The following is a 16,337-nucleotide window of genomic DNA, read 5'->3' as shown; positions in this document are numbered from 1 at the left end:
TGTCCCCAACCACCTTTCTCTGGAAAGAGTTAACTTAGGGCTTTAGTTAATAACTCTCCTGGATAAGATGAGTGTTTCAATTCAAACCCCCTGTTAGCATTCTAGCTTACTTGGCAGGTTTATTCAGACTCCAATTGAGCCAATGCTTGCTGCCAAGTTCTCACATCCCTTATCCATTGTGTTCCTGGGAGTGCATATAGTCAGGATGTAGAAATAACAAGCAGTAGCTTCAGCATTAGCAACATTAAACTTTGAGTTAATAAGTTCTTTCTTTGCTGTAACCCACTGAATCTTTGCTCCATGAAAATGTAACTCTGTACTTTAAGGGTGATGCAGGCTAAGAATTTAAGAAGAAACACTTTAAGGGAAAATTATTGTTCTGGCTGACCAACCTTTATCAAAAAGAGATCATAAAATATCAACAGGCCTCCAGGCCAGAAGATAATGTACAAAAAAATAAGACTCAGGAAGGAACCTGGTATCGATGAAAGTTAATACTGATGGAATGCTGAGTTGACTCTGCATTTTTCACTTTGCTCAATGTACAACTCAGGGTATAAAAGCCCTCTCTGAAAATAAAGTAAGGGGCCTCACTCACTGAAGCTTGGTCACCCCGTGTCATTCTTTCCTTATCTCTTTCTCTATCTTTCTGACATCTTCCATCCTGAGGATATCCATGGACTCTGCTGAGGCTGGACCCCGGCACCATCCCATCTGGCTGACTCCCCTCAGTCAACAGGAGTCCTCAACCTGGGATCATTCCACAATCCCCATGGCTCCAGCTCCCAGCATCCATGGACACCAGTGAACTTACAAGCCTGTCCAAGGTATGAAAGATGCAGCATGGCTTGTCTATGTGGTTCTCACTCTGTTCAGACTGTCACAGATTAGTGAGTTCACTCCCCAAAAGCTTCAAATGCCTCCCCCATCCCAGTGGATGGCCATGGATGTGGGGATCTCTCCCCTGTGCTTCAGCTCCTTCTCCCCCAGGGGCGAGCTGGTCCCACTTGCTCTGCTCCTTCTTTCCCCTTCCTCCTTGTTCCTTCTTTCCTTTGTCCTACCGAGTTCTGTATAGATCTGGATATTCCTTCCCAGTAGTCAGGGAGTCCTGCCAGTGTTCACCTGGTCTTCTGTGAGAACTGTTGCATCTTTAGACGTTCTTGATGCATTGGTGGAGAGAGGTGTACTCCACTTCCACCTACCCCTCCGTCATCTTGTCCACCCCCATTTGTGCATGTATTAGGAATGAGTTTCCCTTTCTATTAAGTAACACTGTCATCACCACACATGTTTAACTTTTGCTTTTTGAGGAGAACACAGGTAAGTTCCACTCTCTTCAGTTGAGTCAGTCATTCAGTGGTGTCTGAATCTTTGTGACCCCATAGACTGCACGCCAGGCTTCCCTGTCCATCCCCAACTCCCAGAGCTTACTCAAACTCATACCATTGAGTTGGTATGCCATTCGATGATGTCCACTCTCTCAGAGATTATTTCTTTGAGATTCCTTATAATTGAGATCATATGGTTTTTGTCTTTCTCTTACTTAGCTTATTTAGGGTAATACCCTCCAGTTTCATCCATGTTGCCACAAATGGAAGGATTTCTTTCTTTTTCTAAAGGCTGAATAATATTTACCTATATATGTCACATCACATTGTTTTAATCCATTCATGTGTTGAAAGATACTCAGGTTGTTCATATACCAAGGCTACTGTGAATCTCTCTTTGACACAATGATTTCATTTCCTTTGACTATATATCCAGAAGTGGGATAATGCATCACATAACAGTTCTCTTCTAAATTTCTTGAGGAACCTCCACAGTATGTTTCTGTGGGAGTTGCACCGGTATACATCCCTGCCAACAGTGCATAAGAACTCCTTTTTCTCCACATCCTCAATAACATTTGTCATTTCTTACGTTTTTGGGCTAGCCATTTAAATAAGTATGAAGTAATATCTCTAGTGCTTTTGATCTGCATTTCCTTTAATTATTAGTGATGCTGAGCATCTTGTCATATACCTCTTGATCATCTGTATGTCTTATTTGTGGGAAAGTGTCTATTCTTTAAAGGTGTAGCATACATTATGTTTACTATATTCCAATATATGAAACTCAGTTGCCGATCTATATATCAACAATGAACTATCAGAAAGTAGAATAAAGAAAACAATCCCATTTGCTATTGCATCAAAAAAAGATAAAACACTTAGAAATAATCTTAAGCAACGTGTTGAAAGATTTTATACAAAACCTTTAAGACATTGATAAGAGAAATTTAAAAAGAGTTAAAGATATGTAAAGTTAGGTTGTCTATTCAATGTGTTTCTTGAGGTAGGATTTGTACTTCTATAAACTTCCCTCTTAGAACTGCTTTTGTTGCATCCTCTAGGTTTTAGATCATCGTATATTCATTGTTCTTTGTTTCTAGGTATGTTTTGATTTGCCTTATTTCTTCAGTAACCTGTTTATTATTTAGAAATGTGTTGTTTAATCTCCATGTGTTTGTATTCATTAAAGTTTTTTTTTCCCCCTATAAACGATATCTAGTCTCGTAGTCTCATGGCCAGAGAAAATGCTTAATATAATTTCAATTTCCTTAAATTTACTGAGGTTTGATTTGTGACCAAAGATGAGGAAAATGTTCCATGTGCACTTGAGATGAAAGTGTATTCTGCATTTGGATGGAATGTGCTGAAGATATCAGTTAGGTCTGTTTGCTCTACTATTTCCTTTTATGCTTATGTTTCTTTATTAACTTTCTGTTCTGTTGATCTGTCCATTGGTATAGGTGTGGTGTTAACATGCCCTACTATTATTGTGTTACTATCAATTTCCCCTTTTGAGTCAGTTAGTGTTTAACTTATATATTGTGGTGCTCCTATGTTGGGTACATAAACAGTTAAAACTGTTATGTGTTTTCTTGGACTGACCCCTTGATCATTTGGTAGTGTCCTTCTTTATCTCTTTTAATAGTTTTGATTTTATGGTCTATTTTTTCTGATATGAGAATTGCCAATCTGGCTTTCTTTTGATTTCCATTTGCATGGAATATCTCTTTCTGTCCTCTCACTTTCAGTCTGTATGTGTCTCTAGGACTGAAGAGGGTCTCTTGTAGACAGCATATTTATGGGTCTTGTTTTCATATCCGTTCAGCCAGTCTGTGTGTTTTGGCAAGAATGGCAGAAGATAATAGCAAATAAAGCAACCAATAAAGGATTGCTTTCCAAAATACAAGCAACTCAAACAACTCAGTCATCAAAAGCCAAGGGAAGAACTGCAAAAATAAACTAGTGAGACCACATCAAACTCAAAACCTTCTGCATAGTAAAAGAAGCCATCCATAAAATGAAATGGAAACCTATGGAATGAAAAAAAAATTTACAAATCACATATTTGGAAATGGCTTCGTATCCAAGTATATATAAGGGACTCATGCAACTCAGTATGAAAAGAAATCAAACAACTCAAATTATTAAATCAGCAAAGAAAGAGTAAGTGTTTCGAATAATCTGACCAGTAGACGGTAGATGAGAGACACTGCAAGTTTTTCCTTCCAGAACAAAAGCCCGTTTCTTTCTGGCGTTATATCCCGTTGGTGATTGCAGTTCACAGTATATATCCTTCACTAATAGCAATCATCCTACACTGAGCTATATGTGCTAAGAATAACCCTACTAACTATAAAAAACTAATAATTACATACTTAATCTTGAGGCATCTAAAATCCAAGGTGATTTTCAGAATTTCCACTCCATTGTTTTCTACATTCTATTTCAAAATTGAAACACCTAGTAAGGAAAAGTAGGGGACCTCAATAATACATGGAGAGAAAGTCATTTAAAACTGAGCATTACTGGATTATAATTTGGGGGAATGTATTATTTCTAATACTATTGTAATTTTATTCCCTTTAATTCTCTGCTATACTAGGTTGATATTTATTTAAAATAGTAATACAGCCATTAAGGAGAACAGGGTGGAGATTCCTTTAAAACTGGAAATAGAACTGCCACATGACCCAGCAATCCCACTGCTGGGCATACACAGCAAGGGAAAGAGAATTGAAAGAGACATGTGTACCCCAATGTTCACTGCAGCACTGTTTATAATAGCCAGGACATGGAAGCAACCTAGATGCCCATCAGCAGATGAATGGTTAAGAAAACTGTGGTAATATACACAATGGAATATTACTCAGCCATTTAAAACAATACATTTGAATCAGTTCTAATGAGGTGGATGAAACTGGAGCCTATTATACAGAGTGAAGTAAGCCAGGAATACCAATACAGTATACAATTCATATCTATGAAATTTAGAAAGATGGTAACAAGAACTCTGTATGCAAGATGGCAAAAGAGACACAGATAGATATATAGAACAGTCTTTTGGACTCGTGGGAGAGGGCGAGGGTGGGATGACTTGGGAGAATGGCATAGAAACATGTATATTATCACATGTGAAATGAATCTCCAGTTCAGGTTCGATGCATGATACAGGATGCTTTGGGCTGGTGCCCTGGGATGACCCAGAAGAATGGGATAGGGAGGGAGAAGAGAGGGATGTTCAGGATGGGGAACACATGTATACTCATGGCAAGTTCCTGTCAATGTATGGCAAAACAAATAAGATATTGTAAAGGAATTAGCCTCCAATTAAAATTAACACAATAAAATAAAATAGTAATACCAATATAGAGACACATAGTACTCAAGTTACAGTAGATTGAGAAAGGCAAACCTTATGAGGCAGGAAGTGAAATAACAGAAAATTAGCAATGTTACCAAAACAAGGAGCAGTATTGCCTAGAAAGAAAGCAGAGTTCTCTAATTGTTTGGAGACAATACGAACAAGCCAGATGGGAGCCAGCCAGCTTAAACTGTGTACCAGAAACCACACCAGAAGGAAAATGAAGTTCATAAAAATATGCTGATGCTAAACACCAAAATCCAGACAGTAAGAGAATAGGGTAGGGTTTATGTAGATGCTAAAAAATACTCAGAGAGGTAGACATGGAAGCAAGTACACTCATGAGCATCAGAGAAATCAAAGCACAAAAGGGTTGGAAAAATAAATCATAAAGAGACTTGGTAGTCTTATTAAAAGAATAAGAGAATCAAATTAGAAAACCAAAAATATAAAGACTTGTGCACATGATAGACCCAGAGAATGCTCAGGTGAGAAAATTTCGGCCTTAGTGACAAGCAAACAGAAGCCTCTAGCATAAGGAACAAACACTCTGGGCAGGACTCAAGACTATGCACTTCTGGAAACAGTCTCAGTTTCAAAGTTTGGGCACTGTACCACCTTAAAGTGAACACAGACAAGAATTATAGCTTGCTATGGCACTGAATCACAGACAGTAGTGTTTGTTAGTTAATTTTTCTCATTCAACTATAAAGTTAATGAATCATTAACCAAAGATAATTGACACCATCAGTTTCCAGTCAGATCCTCACTAGTCATACAGTGGATATCTGAACCTGTTATATGATCCACAATAACAGTTTTTAAAATTGAATTTATTGATGTTTAATTGAAGGGGAATTGCTTTACAATACTGTACTGCTTTCAGCCAAACATCAAGATGAATCAGCTGTAGGTATACCTATGTCCCCTGCTCTTGAACCTCCTTGCCACCTTCCTTTCCATCCCAACCCTTGAAGCTGTTAGAGAAAAATATGGAAGACTTCAAAAATTTGAGCATCATCCTTGGGCAGAGACCATGATAATCTTCTCAGTATTATTCCAATTTTTTAATATATGTGCTACCAAAGCAAACACACGAATAACAATTTAACAGAAAAAATAATCATATTGTTAGTCATCTACCAATAAATGATCAATTACATTAGGAATTAGAATATTCTGCTATATTTCAGTTCAGTTCAGTTCAGTTTAGTCCCTCAGTCGTGTCTGACTCTTTGCGACCCCATGAAATGCAGCACGCTGGACCTCCAGGTCCATCACCAACTCCCGGAGTTCACTCAGACTCATGTCCATTGAGTCAGTGATGCCATCCAGCCATTTCATCCTCTGTCCTCCCCTTCTCCTTCTGCCCTCAATCCCTTCCAGCATCAAAGTCTTTTCCAATGAGTCAACCCTTCGCATCAGGTGGCCAAAGTACTGGAGTTTCAGCTTTAGCATCATTCCTTCCAAGGAAATCCCAGGGCTGATCTCCTTCAGAATGGATTGGTTGGAGCGCCTTGCAGTCCAAGGGACTCTCAAGAGTCTTCTCCAACACCACAGTTCAAAAGTATCAATTCTTCAGCACTCAGCCTTCTTCACAGTTCAACTCTCACATTCATACATGACCACTGGAAAAACCATAGCCTTGACTAGACGGACCTTAGTCGGCACAGTAATGTCTCTGCTTTTGAATATGATATCTAGGTTGGTCATAATGTTTTTTCCAAGGAGTCTTTTAATTTCATGGCTGCAACCACCATCTGCAGTGATTTTGGAGCCCAAAAATATAAAGTCTGACACTGTTTCCACTGTTTCCCCATCTATTTCCCATGAAGTGATGGGACCAGATGCCATGATCTTCGTTTTCTGAATTTTGAGCTTTAAGCCAACTTTTCACTCTGCTCTTTCACTTTCATCAAGAGGCTTTTTAGTTCCTCTTCACTTTCAGCCATAAGGGTGGTGTCATCTGCATATCTGAGATTATAGATATTTCTCCTGGCAATCTTGAATCCAGCTTTTGTTTCTTCCAGTCCAGCATTTCTGCTGTATTTACCACCTCTAATAAAATCGAATTTTATAAGGTCCAATGTTCCAAGAAGGAATTAAGCATATATTTATGCATAACACATGTATACATGCACAGAAAGATATACACACAAATACATCTATGTTATATAAGCTATTATCCTCCTTGCCTGTCACAATAAGCTCTTTAGTTGATGAAAGAGATAGTCCCAAATTTCTCCACCTTATATGTCTCCTTTTTGTGAACCACTTCTTTTATTTTCATCACCTAATTTTGCTGTGAAAATGCTGTGCTCAATATGCCAACAAATTCGGAAAACTCAGCAGTGGCCACAGGACGGGAGAAGGTAAGTTTTCATCCCAATCCCAAAGAAAGGCAACGCCAAAGAATGCTCAAACTACCGCACAATTGCACTCATCTTACATGTTAGTAAAGTAATGCTCAAAATCCTCCAAGCCAGGCTTCAGCAATACGTGAGCCGTGAACTTCCTGATGTTCAAGCTGGTTTTAGAAAAGGAGGAACCAGAGACCAAATCGCCAACATCCTCTGGATCATGGAAAAAGCAAGAGAGTTCCAGAAAAACATCTATTTCTGCTTTATTGAGTATGCTAAAGCCTTTGACTGTGTGGATCACAATCAACTGTGGAAAATTCTGAAAGAGATGGGAATACCAGACCACCTGACCTGCCTCTTGAGAAATCTGTATGCAGGTCAGGAAGCAACAGTTAGAAATGCACATGGAACAGCAGACTGGTTCCAAATAGGAAAAGGAGTGCTTCAAGGCTGTATATTGTCACCTGCTTATTTAACTTCTATGCAGAGTACATCATGAGAAACGCTGGACTGAAAGAAACACAAGCTGGAATCAAGAGTGCTGGGAGAAATATCAATAACCTCAGATATGCAGATGAGGCCACCCTTATGGCAGAAAGTGAAGAGGAGCTAAAAACCTCTTGATGAAAGTGAAAGAGGAGAGTGAAAAAGTTGGCTTAAAGCTCAACATTCAGAAAACGAAGATCATGGCATCTAGTCCCATCACTTCATGGGAAATAGATGGGGAAACAGTGGAAACAGTGTCAGACTATTTTGGGGGGCTCCAAAATCACCACAGATGATGACTGCAGCCAAGAAATTAAAAGATGCTTACTCCTTGGAAGAAAAGTTATGACCAACCTAGATAGCATATTCAAAAGCAGGGACATTACTTTGCCGACTAAGTTCCATCTAGTCAAGGCTATGGTTTTTCCTGTGGTCATGTATGGATGTGAGAGTTGGACTGGGAAGAAGGCTGAGCGCTGAAGAATTGATGCTTTTGAACTGTGGTGTTGGAGAAGACTCTTGAGAGTCCCTTGGACTGCGAGGAGCTCCAACCAGTCCATTCTGAAGGAGATCAACCCTGGGATTTCTTTGGAGGGAATGATGCTGAAGCTGAAACTCCAGTACTTTGGCCACCTCATGCGAACAGTTGACTCATTGGAAAAGACTCTGATGCTGGGAGGGACTGTGGGCAGTAGGAGAAAGGGACGAGCGAGGATGAGATGGCTGGATGGCATCACGGGCTCCATGGACATGAGTCTGAGTGAACTCTGGGAGATGGTGATGAACAGGGAGGCCTGGCGTGCTGCGATTCATGGGGTCACAATGAGTCAGACACGAGTGAGCGACTGAACTGAACAGAACTGAACTGAATTGAACTGAATTTTAAATAACGATTTTATTCTTAGATATCATGCCCCTTTAAACTAAGAGCAGAGAAAACCTAGTAAATGCTGATATCTTATCCTTAATTAAATTATCACTCTTCTAGTAAATTGGAAAAAAAGAATCATGCTCAGATCTCATTCAGAAGGATATAATCTCTATTTTATCAGTTCTCTTGTCCAAACTCAATTCTTGCTCACTTCAGTCTTAAATTCTGCTTACTTACAAAGGGCGCCCAGGAAAAGTAATATTAAAATCAAGCTAGCAAGGGTCTATGATTTTATGCTTCTGTTGGCCAAAGGCAGGGCCAGGAATAATTTCTGAAATATTACAATACATCTCGGAAGCATGAAGGTCTAGTTCTACTGGCAAAGAGGAGACGCTTGGAGACGGTTCAGAAACTAAACCCCATGGGTTGTCAGGATGTACTCCCTACCAGACAAGTAAATTTGGTCCCTAAATAGTCAAAGTCAGGAAAGGGCAGGCCTTGTTTGCAGAGCCAATGATGTTGTCTTGGGTGCTGACCAGGTAATAGTGTTGTATTGCCATTTGGAGATTTATTTGCTATTTTTTTGAAGACACAAATATAACAAGAAGATTAAAGATGCATAAAAGGAGAAGATCTCTCAAGGTGCCTAGAAGAAAGGCTAGCCAGGAGACCAGGCCCCCACACTGAAAGTCAAAGACCTTAACAGTGAGTGTTTTATAGGCAGAGCAGAACAAATGGATAAAACCAATGTTCTAGGGTTGCTTTGTTTTGCAGTCAAAGACAAAATATTTTTCTCTTTAAGCAGAGTCATCACAGCTCCTGATGTGGTCCTGGTTACACACATGCAAACCGAGAGCCCACAGGCATGTGTGATGTGACATCAGGAATTGAACAGATGAGTGTATTGGTGCCCAGTCACCTGCATCTGCTAATAATGGGACCTGGGGAAAATTACTTGCCCTCTCCAAGTCATTGCATCTTCATTAACATAACTTGATGATCATAGTGAAGATTAAGGTTATCTCACAGGGTTCCTGTGAAACACAAACTGTAAGATGTTTTAAAGCTTTTGGGAAAGTATCAAAGACATGCATGGGGTTACAAAGGTGAGTGAGCAGATCCAAGGTACAGTATCCTTTTTCTGTTAGTATTCTCTCTGTACTCAATAATAGTGATCAGTCAGTCACGTATTTACCCTTACCTCAGTGTGATGGTAAACCACACAGAACAACTGGACTTTTCTTGTCCTTTCAGTGTCTAAAATTCAAGCATTAGTCAATGTAGAGTGAAAAAATTGCAAACTCCTAGAAGGCCTCACTGCTCAGAGTCTGTAGATTCCCAATATTAAACTGTCTTAAAAGAATGCCCTGAACACTCTGGCTCAGAATTAAGTTCCAAATGTTTGCAGAGCACAGAAATACTTCTGGGAGCAATTCAAAAATACAGGAAATAACTTACTTCTCCACGTATCTATCTGTGCAAATATCATCATCTACCTAAATTTTACACAGAAGGCACTCCTTCTTGCCCACCCCAGCTTCTACAGCAACAACTCCTGCTCAGAGCAACAGAGAAATAAAGGCTTCCCTCCACAGGATGGATTTGATAACCTCAGGCAAACAGATCATTTCAGAATGGCTCATGGTTTTATTTAAACAGGGTTCTGCCTGCTGCTGCTGCTGGTCATGTCAAATCTGCTCCTGTGCAAAGGCAACTCATGCCCCTCCTGCGGTCCTTATGTGTTTGTCACCTCCCTGAAATCCCTTACAAATGTGTTTATTGATGCCGCCAGGCTCTCCCACAACTTCCATAACCTTTCTGCAATAATGTTCAAGGAGTTTGTAAGTACTATGGTAGTGGTGGTTTAGTTGCTAAATTGTGTCTGACACTTGTGACCCCATGGACTGTAGCCCACCAGGCTCCTAGAAGTAAACTTTGCCTAAGTGATGGCTCTATACTATCCTTTAAACAAGAAGGCTGCAATAACACACTCTCTTGGGCAAAGAAGCTGTCAGCTCATAAGATGTGGAAATTGAAGAAAGGATCAGTTTTGTGAAATCTCAAAGTTTCCTAAGAAGTGCAATAACTTTTTCAGTTTCCTTTCATTCATATTCTTTTTTAAATAAGCAAAATAAATGATTTTGTATTTGTCAGCTGGGAATGCCATAAAATAATACATTAGCTTCAGTGGAATAAACAATAGAAATTTATTTCCTCACAGTCCAGGGGCTAGAAGTCCAAGATTAGGGTGCCAGCAAGGTGAGGTTCTGGTAAGAACTCTTTCTTCCCAGGCTGGCTTCTCCGTGAGTCCTCACAAAGAGTGGGGGGTGGGGGGTGGGGAAGAGAGATAGAGGAAAAGACACAGAGACACAGAGATAATTCTCTGGTGTTTCGCTTCATGAAGACACTAAACCTATTGGATGAGTGTTCCACCCTAAGAGCTCATTCACCATTAATGAAAGCCACCATTAGTGGCTCAGATGGTAAAGAATCTGCCTGCAATGTGAGAGACTTAGGTTCTATCTCTGGGTCTGGAAGATTCCCTGGAGAAGGGAACGGCAAGCCACTTCATTATTCTTGCCTGAGAAATCCCATGGAGAGAGGAATCTGGTGGGCTATAGACCATGGGATCCCAAAAAGTCGGAACCCTTTTCAAAACATAGTACTTTGGCAGTTAGGGCTCTAACACATGAAGTTGAAGAACACACATTCAGTCCACAATACTACTTGACACAAAGCACTTTTAGGTGGGACTGGGGAAAGGAAGCATATTGATTTTCTGGTCCTTCAGTGTCTCTGGGCTTTCTTCCCCAGGCTCAGAATAAATAGTCAATAAATGAGACATGCTCTGCAGTGAACTCGGTAGATGGAACTTATTAAACAAAGCTGAATCCCAATCACAAAAATGAATACTGATAGTTCTTTTAATGCTACAAATTATTGTTTTAAGATTTGCAGTGAATAGGTTTCTAGCTACAATAGAAGGGGTGTTTACAATTGGAAACAATTATTCTCTTTCTGAGGAAGGTATTTGAAAGTTGTATGTTAACTCTTTAAGGTCAATCAGGGAGCACACAGTAGAGCAGACAGCTAATAAAAGGCGGTGCTAAAGTTTCTATTAAAGTCACGCAGTTCTTTTTACTCACTAGATTTTCTTTCATCCTCCATTTTGACTGTCCATTTGTTTCCCAACTCTTGCAAGTAGACAAAAGATTAAATGGTTAAATATAGGTGCATGCATACATTCTAAGTCAATTCAGTTGTGCCCAACTCTTTGCAATCCTACTGACTCTAGCCCAACAGTCTCCTCTGTCCATAGGACTGGCCAGGCAAGAATACTGGAGTATGCTGCTGTACCCTCTTGCAAGGGATGCTCCACACCTAGGGATCAAACCTGAGTTTTCTTATATCTCCTGCATTGGCTGGAATATTCTTTATTACTACCATCCCCTGGGAGGCACCAAATATTGGTACATATGTACTATATTTGGTTTAAATAGTATAAAAAAAAAAGATAAAAATGGAACAGAGAAGGGAAAAGGTTAAACTTAGAAAAGTTATATGTAAAATCACTTTTATAGAGACAAGGTATGGAAAAGTAGGAAAGGAAGGACTTTCACATTTTGTGATGTCCCCCTGTTAAAAAAAATACACGTCTATCAAACATGTTAATATTCTGTTAATGGGTTCATCTACTGAATGCCCAAAAACCCTAACTAACTGCCTGATCACTTTTAGGATGAAAAATATGCCCAGGGCAAACAGTACTATATCAATGCAACCAACAGCTGCCACACCAATTTTTTCCATGCTTCCGAAGAAACAGATAAAGCTCACCAGATGAACGTGAGTTTACCCTGGGTTTTTCATCGGATCAAATGAGACAGTATGTAGGTTACCAGACTTCAGATTATTAGAGGTTATGTAACTGTACATGCAGAAAAAGGTGGAGGAACTGTAATCAATTGAAGAGAAATTATATTATGCAGTTGATGAAGCATGAGCAAAATCAAGGGATGACTAAATATCTGTAGTTCAGTTCAGACGCTCAGTCTTGTCCGACTTTTGTGACCCCATGATTTGCAGCACACCAGGCCTCCCTGTCCATTACCAACTCCCGGAGTTCACTCAGACTCATGTCCATCGAGTCAGTGATGCCATCCAGCCATCTCATCCTCTGTTGTCTCCTTCTCCTCTGCCCCCAATCCCTCCCAGCATCAGAGTCTTTTCCAATCAGTCAACTTTTTGCATGAGGTGGCCAAAGTATTGGAGTTTCAGCTTTAGCATCATTCCTTCCAAAGAAATCCCAGGGTTGATCTCCTTCAAAATGGACTGGTTGAATCTCCTTGCTGTCCAAGGGACTCTCAAGAGTCTTGTCCAACACCACAGTTCAAAAGCATCAATTCTTCAGCGCTCAGCCTTCTTCACAGTCCAACTCTCACATCCATACATGACCACTGGAAAAACCATAGCCTTGACTAGATGGACCTTAGTTGGCAAAGTAATGTCTCTGCTTTTCAATATACTAACTAGGTTGATCATAACTTTTCTTCCAAGGAGTAAGCGTCTTTTAATTTCATGGCTGCAGTCACTATCTGCAGTGATTTTGGAGCCCCAGAAAATAAAGTCTGACACTGTTTCCACTGTTTCCCCATCTATTTCCCATGAAGTGATGGGACTGGATGCCATGAACTCCGTTTTCTGAATGTTGAACTTTAAGCCAACTTTTTCGCTCTCCTCTTTCACTTTCATCAAGAGGCTTTTTCATTCCTCTTCACTTTCTGCCATAAGGGTGGTGTCATCTGCATATCTGAGGTTATTGATATTTCTCCCGGCAATCTTGATTCCAGCTTGTGTTTCTTCCAGTCCAGCGTTTCTCATGATGTACTCTGCATAGAAGTTAAATAAGCAGGGTGACAATATACAGCCTTGACGTTCTCCTTTTCCTATTTGGAACCAGTCTGTTGTTCCATGTGCATTTCTAACTGTTGCTTCCTGACCTGCATACAGATTTCTCAAGAGGCAGGTCAGGTGGTCTGGTATTCCCATCTCTTGAAGAATTTTCCACAGTTGATTGTGATCCACACAGTCAAAGGCTTTAGCATAGTCAATAAAGCAGAAATAGATGTTTTTCTGGAACTCTCTTGTTTTTTCCATGATCCAGCGGATGTTGGCAATTTGATCTCTGGTCCCTCTGTAGTAGCAACATAAATAATAGATCTATTGATTGTCCATGCAGACAACTTTAGTTCAACCAATGCATTAGACACAGGATTGCAGCTATTATTCTTTATGAAAACAGGAAATGAATGGGAACTTCCATGTGTAAAATATAAGATTGCAAAATTCATAAACATGTAAGAAACACACCTCAGTTTTGAGTCCTTCCTCTTACTAGTGACTCCTACTTGGGAATCCTATACTGCACCACCCATGCTCCCACATCTGGCTTTCAAGGCTCTCCTGATTCTTCTTCTATTTCTCCTATACCTCCTTCATTTGTCATTCTCAATGACTCTCTGTCACATTTTATTCTTAATTTGTAAGTAAGTCTCCCCCACAATGGCCTATAAAACATTGTTTTGCTTCTCATGGCTGCAACAATTGCCTCTGTTTTGAGGACAACACAGTTTATATATCAAGCCTCAATCACTTATGGCAACTCCAAATTTTCACTGTTATAATCTCTCCTTTCTGATTTCGTGCATTATCCTTCCTCCTAACATTATTTAAACTATTTTCACATGCATCCCCCCTTAAAATTCTTTCTCTCTCTACAACCTTCTGATGATACCGGCATTGTTTTCCTCTGTTAAGCTCATTTATTAATGAGGGTGAACAAGTAAAGGAAAAAGGACAAAGAGGAAGAAGAGGAGGGATTGTTCAATAAACTTATTGCGATTTACTACATGGCCTCACATTTTACTAAGCACTTTATGTGCATTAGTATATTTAATCCTATTCAGTTGTCTGTTCTTTACCAGTAAAACAGTTCGTGATTGTAAAAAAATCAAGCATATTAACTAGAGATCGTCAGGCCCTGGGATTTTCAGGCTCAATTCTGCTAGTAGTAGTGAACTGGGGAAGGAACCCTAGTATGAAAGAAGTGTCAGAGGTTTTCCCATCAAGCGCCTTAAAGATTGAGAACATGTCAGACAAACTTCAAGCATTCACAGAGAGTCAATTCAGCAAGGTGAGCATCCTGCAGAGGGCTTTCTTGCTTTGTTCATGAATGAAAGAGGTGACCTCTGTAATGCGTAAGGAGTTTGGAAATATCTCATTTTGTAAGAAAAAGATTCATGACTTCTATATGATAGACTGCTACTACATAAAGCAGGAGCCTAGTCATTCATAGTGATAGATTCTACTGTGAAGGAATCAGAATTTCACTGCAATTTTTGACATGTGCAGCTTTGCCTGCATTGCACACAATTCTGCCAGAAGCTTGCCTCTTCCTGGGCACAGGTGGTTGAAATATTTTCAAGAGTATTAGTACTAGAGAACAGAATTTCCAAGATCAGCATTTTTCTAAAGTATGCCAGAAAGAAAAACATCAATATAGTATACTAACACATATATATGGAATTTAGAAAGATGGTAATGATAACCCTGTATGCAAGACAGCAAAAGAGACACAGATGTATAGAATGGACTTTGGGACTCTGGGGGAGAGGGAGAGAGTGGGATGATGTGGGAGAATGACATTGAACATGTATACTATCATGTGAGAAACGAATCACCAGTCTATGTTTGATACAGGATACAGGATGCTTGGGGCTGGTGCACAGGGATGATCCAAAGAGATGATATGGGGTGGGAGGTGGGAGGGGGGTTCAGGATTGGGAACTCATGTACACCCGTGGCGGATTCATGTCAATGTATGGCAAAACCAATACAGTATTGTAAAGTAAAGTAAAGTAAAAATTTAAAAAAAATTGAAAAAAAAAATACAGTATCCCAGAACATCTGCTATTGAAGTTCCACTTGTCTTCTTTCTCTGTTCTCCTCAAACCAATGGATGAGAGTAGGAAGGAAGAAAAGAGAATGTTAAAATTAAACTTGTGTTATGTTTCTACTTTTTAGATTTCTAATAGTTTTCTCATAGGCTGGTTCCAAAATCCATATCTAGAGAGATTTATATTCATATGTCTTCCCCAAATCTTAATTTGATAATCTGAAGAAAAAAAAGCAAATACTAATAAAACGCATAAGAAGTCATTATCATTTGGGTATTCAGATTATTGTTCCAGTCTTGCAGACGATATAGGAGGCTCGCATTACCTGGTCAGGACTCCCATCCCTGACATCCAGCGATGAAGATAGGCGTGATTCTGAATTTTATAACCTGTTCCACTGCCTGAGCAGGAATTCATGTAAAGTTGACATGTACATCAAGATCCTAGTGTGCCAAACCGCAAAATGTGCCAAATTCACATCCATCCCATCCAGCTCTGAGATGGTCATAATGATCTATAGCAAGCTATTTTGAAATTTACAGCTTTTTAATGCATGCTCTGTAATGGGTCTTTTCTTAAAAAAATAAACACAGACGCTTTAGAGATGTCAAAATCTGAGAGGGCATTTTGTTAACATTTCTTATCTTAATTTAAGAGAAAATCAAAAGAAAATCCACTCTTACATTGAGAGAATGAAGCGCCTATTAAAATTAATCACAAATAGCAGAACCTGGCATTACAAAGAAGACCACTAAGAGATTATGTAAGAATCACAGCCAATTATTCTGGGTCAAGTTATTAGAATCAAAGATTTAGACAATTGTTCATGGTTCTGGTCATGCCACCAAGAAGACTGAATTCTCAGCATTCTTTATGAAAGCCAGCCACGAACTGTCAGCCAACTATCACAGTGTAAAACCAGACAAGATAAGTGCTTTGCACTTTTGTGTAAATAGTATGAGGTTTATTAAA

At 39.5% G+C, this 16,337-nt stretch overlaps 1 non-coding gene and 1 pseudogene across 1 annotated transcript; one reads left to right on the top strand and one right to left on the bottom strand.

Annotated features, from left to right (window-relative positions):
- Window positions 1-772: 772 nt before the first annotated feature.
- Window positions 773-15,898, top strand: LOC138097990 (placental prolactin-related protein 1-like; annotated as a pseudogene).
- Window positions 5,679-5,789, bottom strand: LOC138069865 (U6 spliceosomal RNA). Its single transcript, XR_011144131.1, has one exon. It is a non-coding gene; the product is annotated as a U6 spliceosomal RNA (small nuclear RNA).
- Window positions 15,899-16,337: the final 439 nt, after the last annotated feature.

Source organism: Capricornis sumatraensis, chromosome 22 (assembly GCF_032405125.1).
Source record: "Capricornis sumatraensis isolate serow.1 chromosome 22, serow.2, whole genome shotgun sequence".
Lineage (NCBI taxonomy): Eukaryota > Metazoa > Chordata > Mammalia > Artiodactyla > Bovidae > Capricornis > Capricornis sumatraensis.
The sequence above is the reverse complement of the archived record's forward strand: the minus strand, read 5'-3'. Positions and strand labels throughout refer to the sequence as shown.